At 45.1% G+C, this 12,277-nt stretch overlaps 1 long non-coding RNA gene across 1 annotated transcript; it reads left to right on the forward strand.

The window, feature by feature from the left end:
* Positions 1-4,962: 4,962 nt before the first annotated feature.
* LOC140576764 (uncharacterized) lies at positions 4,963-5,679 on the forward strand. The gene is made up of 3 exons (XR_011981759.1): positions 4,963-5,027; positions 5,384-5,446; positions 5,611-5,679. It is a non-coding gene; the product is annotated as an uncharacterized lncRNA (long non-coding RNA).
* The last annotated feature ends 6,598 nt before the right edge of the window (positions 5,680-12,277 follow it).

The following is a 12,277-nucleotide window of genomic DNA, read 5'->3' on the forward strand; positions in this document are numbered from 1 at the left end:
GCAAGCCAGTGAACACTCTGAACCGTTCTACTCTACTGACCACAGATTCAGCTCGAATTCTGAGGAGACTGGGCGACTCTTTGAATCTAGCAAGTCAAACTTCACGTCTGCCTCCAGCTTAGAAGATATGAAGGCCTCAAACGCACATGATTCCGCATCAGACAACCAACCCACGCACCATCCTGAGGATCGGACTGTGATCAACTCCCTGGATGACCCTGAATCACACAGTGAGGAGCTTTCCACCACCCTTACCACTGTCTTTCAATACCTGCTTGGAGAACTTATTGGTCTAAGATCAGTTCCTGCTCCTCCAAAGTCACAGTCCTTGGGAGTGCTGATGACCAGCAGGAAGAAATCCACTTTAATGGATGCAAAGAGTAAAGGAACTGACCCCAGATCAGATTTATCCTCTATAGATAGTCACAAAAATCGCAGACACTCTGGTCCAACCTTAAGTTCTTGGGTGTTTCAGGGAGTCTCTTCTCTCAGTTTCAGCTCTGAAGAGCAAGAGGATGATGATGAGTCTTTGGTCACTGATGCAACACCTATCAGTCCAGTGCCTAGTCCAGAACCTATGCTGAATCCACTGGCGGCCAAGAAGAATCCTTTCTCCTCTGCTCCAGTATATGTTAACGATGGCTGGCCTGCTGTTGACTACTCCAACTCTTTGAACGATTTCTACGACACATACGGCCTCAAAGCTGGGTATGAGGAATGGGAACATAATGAGGACATTGACAACTCTATCAACTCACACAACTCCGAAATACCAACAGACACAAATACACATTATGAAACTTCAGATCGTGATCCAGCTCAAGAAAACACTCCAGCGTACTCGTGGGAGGAGACCGAGGCCGAGAGCCTTCCTAAAGAAAACCCAAAAAAACAGGACAACTCACACAATGAGGACCAACCTGAGTTCACCCCTGATTCTGCAGCATCTAGGGAAGATGCTAACTCCAGCTCCAGTGAGACTAGCAGAGAATCAGCCTTCCAGCTTCCCAGAGCTACAGATGCATCTCCTACTGATGCAGGAGCAGTCTTGTCCAACAGTCAGGAGAGCACGGAAACTACTGTAGGTCCTGATCTGGAGAAAGGAGCTTTGATAGTGAGCTCCAGTAGTGAGGAAAGCGCTGAAACTACAGTAGACTCTAACAGTCACGAGAGCCAGAACCAGACAGACGCTCCTGACTGGCCAGAGAGGCAGTCGGTTCATGACTCTGGTGTTCAGCCACTGGCGTTGGCCCAAATCTCTGTGGTGCAGCTTAGTCAGAACCTTCAGGAGCAAGACAAAGAAGAATCTTTGATACCTGTGGATCTCACACCTGAATCAAGCTCGGAGGAAGAGCTGGAGTCACTTTCCAGCACTGATGCACCAGGTTTGATCTTCTCCAGCCACCCACCCACATCCAGGAAGGAGCATGTATCTCCAGCTAGCATCAGTAGAGGGCCTCAACTTCTCCCACATGCTGCAGACAGCAGTGAATCCAATGAAGAGGATGGGAATGCAAGCCTGAACCCTACTAGCCTCCAAGCTGCTCACTCCGGCAACTCCAGCTCAGAAGATGAATCCACCACAGACAGCCTAGAAATCAGTATGGAGTCGACTCCTGAATCTACACTGAGCCACGAATCTTTTTTATGGCAGGACATCACTGAACGCCCTGAGTCAGTCTCTGTGAGCGATTTGCTTGTTAGCGAGGAGGACCTCTCCAGTGAGATTAGCACACCCAATCCGAGCACAGGCCTGGAGATCACTTCTCAACGCGGTGTAACTGATGCTAATGCTAATGATCCCAAAAACAGCGAGGAGTCCCGTGAGTCCCAGGAACCTTCCTTCTCCACACTTCTTCCCCATGTTGCTAGCAGCCCCAGCCGAGCTCCACATACCCATAAGAGCAGTGAAGAAAACATGGAGATGGACTACATAGCAACCAAGCGCTTTCATAGCAACCCCATGCCTATAGCCGCGAGTCCCACAGAAAAGAAAGTGAATTCTTGGGCAGCTTTTCTTCAGTCCCTGAAAGCACACATGACCAATCAGCGAGGAGAACATGGTGAGCAGAAGGTCCAGAGACCTGGGAGTAACTATGGTAACAGACACCATAGCGGCCACTATAGTAGCAGCAAGAAAGGTCAGAAGGCCAGTAGCAGCGAAGAGAGCAAATGAGGCTGTAGAGCAGATTTTAACACCCAATCAGGAACTGCTGTGAACGGCAGGTTGAGGTTCAGCACTGGAGCAGCAATATAAAGCCATGCAAACCTGAACCCCACATTCCTCTCTGAATCTGAAATATACTGTACCATATACACCACGCTCCCCTTATTCGCATCCCTCCTCATCACTCTGGGTTTGACTCTGTTGTCTTATCCTCAGCTAAAATAGATTCTGATTGGTTCTGCCTCTGACTTGTACATACAGGCCAATAGTACTTACTGGTAAGAAGGCGGGACTTAAACAGATTTGTTTAATCCTGTAATAGTCCACCGGTACACCAAAGAGTAAAATGTTGATGTTCTTCTACAACCAGTAGGACCAAGCTGAAGGACCACACTGGACCAGCAGTATGACCAGCTTAAACAAACAGGTGAACCAGTATGACCAGCTCGACAACCAGCCTGGTCAAGTTGGTCATGCTGATAGTCCAGCTAGTCCATCAAACTCAGTTTAGTATAGGGTGTGTTTTCACCTGGATGACCAGCTTTTCAAACCCATTGACCATCAAAGACCAGCAGAGATCATCTGAAACCAGCTGGTCTTGACCTGGATTTTTCAGCAGAGTGTGAACTCAGTTTCCAGGCTGAATTGTTGAGAGTGTTAAATGTTTAATGTTCCAGTTTAAATATAACTACGCAATCACAGGATCATGGTGATTCCATTTGCTTGACGTTGGATCGACAGGGTCGACTCTTTTTCTGCTTGTTTTGTGTTAATAAAGCCCATTTCATTTCTCAGCTGCTGTTTTTTGATCCGGGAGGGGGGAGCACACACTAAGCCGGTCTAAACCTCCACATGTTTGTTCAGAGAAGAGTTTATCGCTTACATCCGAAGCATGTTTTCCATTTTTGGAGAAACTGTAATAAATCTCATGATGCAATTCTTCCCTCGGCCATAACGGCTTCCTGGCTTTGTGCTCATTCACAGCCTCTTCATGATGGGTTACCATAACAGCACTCTGACTGACAGTAATGAGGTCTGTCCCACCCGAACCGCCGAGTCCCAAACTCCACAACATAAATACACTTCTCAAGCAACAGCACACCAATCACACAAACACTTCATCAGCCAGCACTAAATCAGTCTGCAGATAATTGCAGCTCTTTCTGAGCCGTAAATCAGATTCTGAGAGAAACAGTAATGCAGTGAAGCTCTGAGCAGGATGGTCAGACATCAAGCAGAAAGGGGAAGACATTTTTAAAATCTGTGCACAGTTTATCTCAGGTTTAGAAATAATTTAGAGCAAAATTGGTGGTTTTACAGTGATATTTTAATGATAAGCAAGTTCTAGAGCCGAACTCTTCTCAGAACTCTGGTAGAACAGTGTCTCAGGCATCAGGCAGCGTCTTCATCACCATTAGGTGAAGAACTTTCTGTGAGGAGCTTTTATTATTAGAGCTTCAGACGTCTGCTTCCCTTCACCTCCACTGTAGAACTCCAGCTCTGACTGGGAGAGGTTATCTAGAACCTCCACTGTAGAACTCTAGCTCTGACTGGGGGAGCTTATCTAGAACCTCCACTGTAGAACCACAGCTCTGACTGGAGGAGCTTATCTAGAACTTCCACTGTAGAACTCCAGCTCTGACTGGGGGAGCTTATCTAGAACCCAACGTTTCACACAGAACCCCACTCTGTTCACATCTGAACTGTTTAATAATTAATATGAGAGAGAGAGAGAGAGAGAGAGAGAGAGTGAGTGAGAGAGAGAGTGAGAGACAGAGAGAGAGAGAGAGTGAGAGAGAGAGAGAGAGAGGGAGAGAGGGAGAGAGAGAGAGAGAGAGAGAGAGGGAGAGAGTGAGAGAGAGAGAGAGAGAGTGAGAGAGAGAGAGGGAGAGAGTGAGAGAGAGAGAGAGAGAGTGAGAGAGAGAGAGAGAGAGAGAGAGAGAGAGAGAGAGAGAGTGAGGGAGAGAGGGAGAGAGAGAGAGAGAGTGAGAGACAGTGGGTGGACAGTATAAGAATGATGAATAGACTGATGGGAAATGGATGGGCACATCTCTAAACCGCTGCACATCCTCTGAGTCTGTGTGTGTGTGTGTGTGTGTGTGTGTGTGTAAACACATCTATCACTCCTACAAATGACAGTACAGTGATATAAACCCTGCCGCTGGTGCTGAGGGTCAGTACAGCTCACTCCTCTAATGCGGATCCTCCACCAGCCTGAGCAATGCTGATCCCCATAGCGCTCGCCTGCCTGCTCGGCCCGGCTGCAGCCTATCCGGTGAGTATATCACGAGGTGTTTGTGGGGGTTAGGATGATTCTAAAGGACTCCCCTGATAATGGTTACAGTGGGAGTAATGGCCTCAGTGAGCAAATCATGTAGCTGCTTCCACTGTATCTGATCTGATCATGTTTATGTTTATGTTTATGTTTAAAAACGTATTTAATTATTTAATGGTCATGTATTGATCGTATCTTGTTCGGTTGTCAGATCATTTAGATTTGCATTATTGTCTACGTTACACACTCCACTGTCAGTCAGTCAGTCTGTCTGTCTGTCTGTCTGTCAGTCTGTCTGTCTGCTTGTTATTTTGTTGTTCATTTGAAAGTGTTGGGTCAGGTCATTTCAGTCCAGCACAGCTCCAGGTTTGGATTAGTTTCAGCGATCTGTGACATCATCAGATCATCAGTAGTTTAACTGCAGTCTGTCTCTCAGTCTGTTCTGTAAACTGATCAGAGTTGTCTGTGGGTCAGATTGTTCAGAAGGACGTTTTAGATGAGCTGGTCACTCAGAGCAGTCTCGACAGGGTCAGCAATCCAGCCAACCAGCAGACCATCATACCGGACATAGCTGTTGTACTGCCGGTGAGGAAGCACTCACCCTCTCTTAGAACATACATAATTTACATATCAAACACCAGTATTTACACTTCAAACATCAGCATTTATACTTCAAACACCAGCATTTATACTTCAAACACCAGCATTTACACTTCAAACACACTTTATCAAACAAACACCAGAGTTTATACCTCAAACACTACAGTTTATATCACAGACATGCGAGTTATACAGCAGTGTCTAGAACATGATTTACATCACTAACATCCACAAAATAAACAATTTAGTAATAAACAAATATGCTAACCGGTTCAACAATATCTGTCACATATTGCTCTATAAACTGTTCAGAGTCGTGCTGTTATTTATCTCATCCTCAGGTCACTGAGCTCCCTGCTGTCCCTGCAGTTCCTAGTGATGGACAGCAGATCGGAACTGAACAGGTAGAACACACACAAACAACCACACACACACACACACACACACACACACACACACACATACACACCTGCACTCACAAACCTAGGAATGATTCAGTGCTGTGTAATTTGATTCCTGATTCATCCTGACTCCTACGAACTGATTCAGCTGTTTCTGTTTGTTTTAGATGCCAACGCACAGCTCGTCTGAATCTGAGAGCTCAGAGCAGAGCCAGTCAGTGGAGACCACAGCAGAGGTATAACACACACACACACACACACACACACACACACACACACACTCACGCAGGATGTGCTCCATATATAAAACAACAACATAAATGTGTGTGTGTGTGTGTGTCCACATGCTAGGCTATAGTTGTGTTATATACTGCTACAGTTTATTATTTATTTATTTATATGTTTATTATTTATCACTACATTCCATTAAAGAAGCCGTCAGACAGAACAGCTGTGAGAGCTGAGCTGTTTCTCTTTAATCAAACACTTCCTGCCTTCACATGCGTCTCTGTCTTCTTCTGCAGCCCTCCTCAGAAAACACCTCTGAAAACACAGTGAGTCCCACTGGAACACACACACACACACACACACACACACACAGGCCTGTGTGCCAATAAGGCCTCAAGCTGCTGCATTCATATTAAAAGCAGATGTATAATACACACTGTATCTGACCCACAGGCAGAGGAGCCAGATCCACACACATCTGAGCAGGTAAACTCATTATTACATTTATTAATACCTGTAATAATAATAATAATAATAATAATAATAATGTCACGCTTTGGTTTCTGTGATTTTAGACGTCTGAATCGCAGGATGTGACCTCTGAGGACACGGTAGGCCAGCAGCTCTAACTCTCCAGTAATTATTTACAGTTCATGTAAAGGTGTGACGTGTTCAGGTGTGTGACCTGTCCCTGTTTCCTCCCAGACGTCAGAGGAGACCCCCAGCCCGCTGGAGATTCAGGTAATTAAAGACCACTCACACAGAGAACACTAATGCATTCTGTACTGTCTGTGTGTGTTTTCATTTGTGTGTGTGTGTGTGTGTGTGTGTGTAGCTTCTAGGACACACTGCTTCAGATGGAGATTTGGGGGATGACAGTCAGGGCAGTGAGGAACATGTTCAGAAGGTGAGACGCTTTCCTGTTTATTACTGTTTATTACTGCTCATAACTGCGTATCAGAGATCTACAGTCTTTTAGCAGGTTATTACTGTTCATAACTGAGCATGACTGTAAATATCATTATATTTATTAGCAGGTTATAACTGTTTATCACTATTTATTCATACTACACTACTACTTACTACAGTTTATACCGGTGTTATTAGTGTGTATTAATCAGTATTAGTGTTATTACTGTTTCCATTGTTAAACTGAGACTCTGTCCTTCCCTGTCTCAGAGTTGGCTCCATGCTTTCAGACGCAATTTTCATCGGCAGATTTACGGCGGTAACATCGTGGGAGGCGTGGCTACAGACCCACCAGTCACTGAGGTTGCTAAGGGAACTGTAGCCATGGGTGTAACTGTGGGTGCAACAGTGGCATCTGCTGTGAGCTCAGATGTGCCAGCGGCACCCGCTACCGAGGCTGTTGTCATGGAGATGGACAGCGCAGCCAGTGAGAGCAAAGAGAGCGAGGAGAAGGCGGAGCTTAATGAATGGCGAGAATGCAGAGAAATGTCAGAAACCGGTGACTGTTCGCCTCACGCAGCCCTTAGTGATGATGGAAAAATTGAAGATGATCTACATCACGGGGGGCTTCAACTGGAGGAGGAGCTTGGTCACATGACCATTTGAATGATTAACAGACCAGTATAGAAGATTCTTTTATACTACATTTCCCACAAATGCATCTCTGCACCTTTAACACTATACTACCCATAACCCCTCGCTGCACCTTTAACACTACACTACCCATAACCCTTCGCTGCACCTTTAACACTACACTACCCACAACCCCTCACTGCACCTTTAACACTACACTACCCACAACCCCTCACTGCACCTTTAACACTACACTACCCACAACCCCTCACTGCACCTTTAACACTACACTACCCACAACCCCTCATGGCACCTTTAACACTACACTACCCACAACCCCTCATTGCACCTTTAACACTACACTACCCACAACCCCTCATTGCACCTTTAACACTACACTACCCCATTACTTGCTCAGTAACTGTGGGGGGCGCTGTAGCCACACTTTCTATAACCATGTGTGAAACACAGTGACTAAACACACACTGAACACAGACTGAACACAGACTGAACACACACTGAACACACACACTGAATATACACTGAACACACACTGAATATACACGAAACACACTCTGAACACATACTGAATATACACTGAACACAGACTGAACACAGACTGAACACACACTGAACACACACTGAACACAGACTGAACACACACTGAACACACACTGAACACATACTGAATATACACTGAACACACACTGAGCACACACTGAACACACACTGAGCACACACTGAATATACACTAAACACACACTGAGCACACACTGAACACACACTGAGCACACACTGAATACACACTGAATATACATTGAACACACACTAAACACATACTGAGCACACACTGAACACACACTGAACACACACTGAACACAGACTGAACACATACTGAATATACACTGAACACACACTGAGCACACACTGAACACACACTGAACACACACTGAGCACACACTGAACACAGACTGAACACACACTGAACACACACACTGAATATACACTGAACACACACTGAATATACACGAAACACACTCTGAACACATACTGAATATACACTGAACACAGACTGAACACAGACTGAACACACACTGAACACAGACTGAACACACACTGAACACACACTGAACACATACTGAATATACACTGAACACACACTGAGCACACACTGAACACACACTGAGCACACACTGAATACACACTGAATATACATTGAACACACACTAAACACATACTGAGCACACACTGAACACACACTGAACACACACTGAACACAGACTGAACACATACTGAATATACACTGAACACACACTGAGCACACACTGAACACAGACTGAACACACACTGAACACAGACTGAACACACACTGAACACACACTGAACACACACTGAATATACACTGAACACAGACTGAACACACACTGAACACACACTGAACACAGACTGAACACACACTGAACACACACTGAACACATACTGAATATACACTGAACACACACTGAGCACACACTGAATACACACTGAATATACATTGAACACACACTGAACACACACTGAACACACACTGAACACAGACTGAACACACACTGAACACACACTGAATATACACTGAACACAGACTGAACACACACTGAACACACACTGAGCACACACTGAACACACACTGAATATACACTGAACACACACTGAACACACATTGAACACACACTGAATATACATTGAACACACACTGAGCACACACTGAATACACACTGAATATACACTGAACACAGACTGAACAAACACTGAATACACACTGAACACACACTGAACACACACTGAACACACACTGAACACACACTGAATATACATTGAACACACACTGAACACACACTGAACACACTAAATATACACTGAACACAGACTGAACACAGACTGAACACAGACTGAACAAACACTGAATACACACTGAACACACACTGAACACACACTGAACACACACTGAACACACACTGAATATACATTGAACACACACTGAACACACACTGAACACACTAAATATACACTGAACACACACTGAACACACTGAATATACATTGAACACACACGGAACACACTGAACACACACTGAACACACACTGAACACACACTGTTAACATATCACTACTCAATACATACTGCATTAATCACCCCTCCTCTATTCACAGATATCCTGCACACACATACACACACACACACACACACACACACACACTCTCTCGTACACACACACACGCACTGATGTGAGTGTATTTATATTAATCTTTATTAACTGGGATATTTTAGGCTCTAATAACAGCTTCTTTCAGTGCTTCCTCAGCTTCCCAGACTCTTCTCTGTGTGTGTGTGTGTGTGTGTGTGAGAGAGAGACCTGTTTCTATTTATGACTGTTATCATGTGTGAGTGTGTGTATGATGGGTTAGCATGGTGATGATATGTGATCAGATAAGGGGTGTGTAAGTTATAGTTTAGGTCGTGCCTCAGTATAGAGCACAGACATTTAACCCTTTCATGTGTCCTTTGATTTGTGTTTCTGCAAACTGTGATTAAACTGTGATTAAGAGTGTGTGTGCAGGTGTGTGTGCAGATGTGTGTGTGTGTGTGTGTGACAGTCTCTGGGGTGTGAAAGTTTCTCATGAAGGCTAAAAACAGAGCTCGGGCTGTAATAATATCCACAGAGGAGATAAACACGGCGTTTGGCTGAAGGAGCACTCTGCTTTGAAATGCTAAGTGTGGTTTAGGAGAGGTGTGCACCGTGATTCACACTCTAAACACACCAAACACACCAAACACACCAAGCACACCAAGCACAGCGCTCTGTTTACCAACACCGCACAGGAAACAACAGCAGGCCTGAGAGGGGAGCGCTGTGTTCAGTAAGAGGAGAGAAGTAGGAGCTGATCACGGCATCAGTGCTGTTTACCTGACGGTCAGGCTCAGCCGGGTCAAAGGACCAGTCCACAGAGTTTCACAGCGTAATCTCTCTCTGACCCATCTGTAGCACCCAGTCCATTACCATGACTTTCCTGCAGTAAATAAAGAATCAAAGCTCACGGATAACAGGAGTCAGTGGCTGCAGAGCTCGTGATGTGTGTGCTCTTTTACTGAATACAGTGAGATGTGCTGAAGGTCTTATCTGTGATCATCAGTCACACACAGCTGATGCAGCTGGTGGAGGTTAACCTACAACACACTGGAACGGTCCTTTCATCTAGTGAGCTTCAGAGGCTGCGGTTCAGGGCAGTGGCCACTAGGGGATCTACTAATTCACTAACAAAATAAACACATTCATACCATCAAACCATCAGACTCTGTGTCGTAATTACATCAATAAATACATATGCTTATATAAGTGTGCTCATTAATCACAATATTTATTACAATATATCTAAAATAAATAATAATAATAAATGAATACATATATACATAAATAACTATCTATTAAATAAATAAATCCTTTAATCAGACACACGTCTCCAAACAAACTAATAAACTAAAGTGATAAAAGAACAGTGTCAGTCCGGTCCTGTCCCTCGTCCCCTCGTCCCCTCGTCCCCTCACCCCACACACACTGTAAACAGTAAATATAGCCATAAATGAGTGTGTGCTGCAGTCTGAGATGCTGTGGAGCTGCTGTGGTGTGTGTGTGTGTGTGTGTGTGTGTGTGTGTGTGTGTGTGTCTGATAGGAGTGTAAAACTCTCCTTATCTGCTAATTGTACAGCAGTAAAGACTGAGGTATCACTTTACACACACACACCTGTTATTGATTCACCGGACCCTAGTCATTAGCACAGTGGGGTATCCTTTAGCCTAAGTATAGCTCCATATGTGTGTGTGTGTGTGTGTGTGTGTGTGGTTCTGACCGGTCTTGTTTATATAAAGCACTGCAGGTATGTGCAGGTGTACAGGTGCCGAGAGAAACAGAGAGAGAGAGAGAGAGAGGTAAGCATGCTGTGCTGTGCTGTAGCTCGTCCGTGTGCAGCCTCAGTGAGTGTGTTCAGTGTGTTCAGCGCTGACTGCTGACAGAGGGATCTGACTGACAGAGAGTTGCCGTGGTTACAGGAGAGGGAGATTAGAGTTGCCGTGGTTACAGGTGAGGCTGACTAGACCTGCAGCGGTTACAGGTGAGGGAGATTAGAGTTGCCGTGGTTACAGGAGAGGGAGATTAGAGTTGCCGTGGTTACAGGTGAGGCTGACTAGACCTGCAGCGGTTACAGGTGAGGCTGATTAGAGTTGCCGTGGTTACAGGTGAGGGAGATTAGAGTTGCCGTGGTTACAGGTGAGGCTGATATATGTATTGCTGCGTATATCTTGCGTGAATTAGTTGTATTGTTACTCCTGTTCATTCACTGTTTCTTCTGAAATCAGGGGTGTTATAAAGAGCTGATCCTGCTTCTGTTGGAGTAACTGTCTCTACTGTCCAGAGAAGATTTTCTACTAGATTCTGGAGGAGCATTGCTGTGAAGATTTGATTGCATTCATACTCAACAAAAGTACTGGATGGAGCTCCACCTCCATCATTCCAGAGAACACAGCTCTTCCACTGCTCCACAGCTCCTCAATGCTGGGGGGCTTTATACCCCTCTAGCCCACGGCTGGCATTAGGCAGCATGGAGCCAATAGGGTCATGATGTTGATCTGCTCCAGAGGGTCCTATTCTTTACAGGGACTAGATTTGTACACCTGTGTCAGCTATATATATGTATATAGCCTCTAAACAGCCTCTGTCTGTGTGTGTGTGTGTGTGTGTGTGTGTGTGTTTTACAGAGTAGATCTGCCACCATGATGAAAGCTGTGCTGATGTGTCTGATTGGCTCCATCACTGCCATACCTGTGAGTACTGCTGTAGAGAGTGTGTGTAGGCGTGTGAGTGTGGGTGAGAGTGTGTGTGAGAGTGTGAGAGTGTGAGAGTGTGTGTGAGTGTGGGTGAGAGTGTGTTTAACTCTGTCCTGCTGTCCGTCCCTCAGGTTCCTCTGGTGGAGGAGATGCAGTCAGTAAGATCCGCTTTATCTTCTCTACACACTTCAGTTCACCTCACTCTC

This window comes from Salminus brasiliensis, chromosome 14 (assembly GCF_030463535.1).
Source record: "Salminus brasiliensis chromosome 14, fSalBra1.hap2, whole genome shotgun sequence".
Taxonomy (NCBI): domain Eukaryota; kingdom Metazoa; phylum Chordata; class Actinopteri; order Characiformes; family Bryconidae; genus Salminus; species Salminus brasiliensis.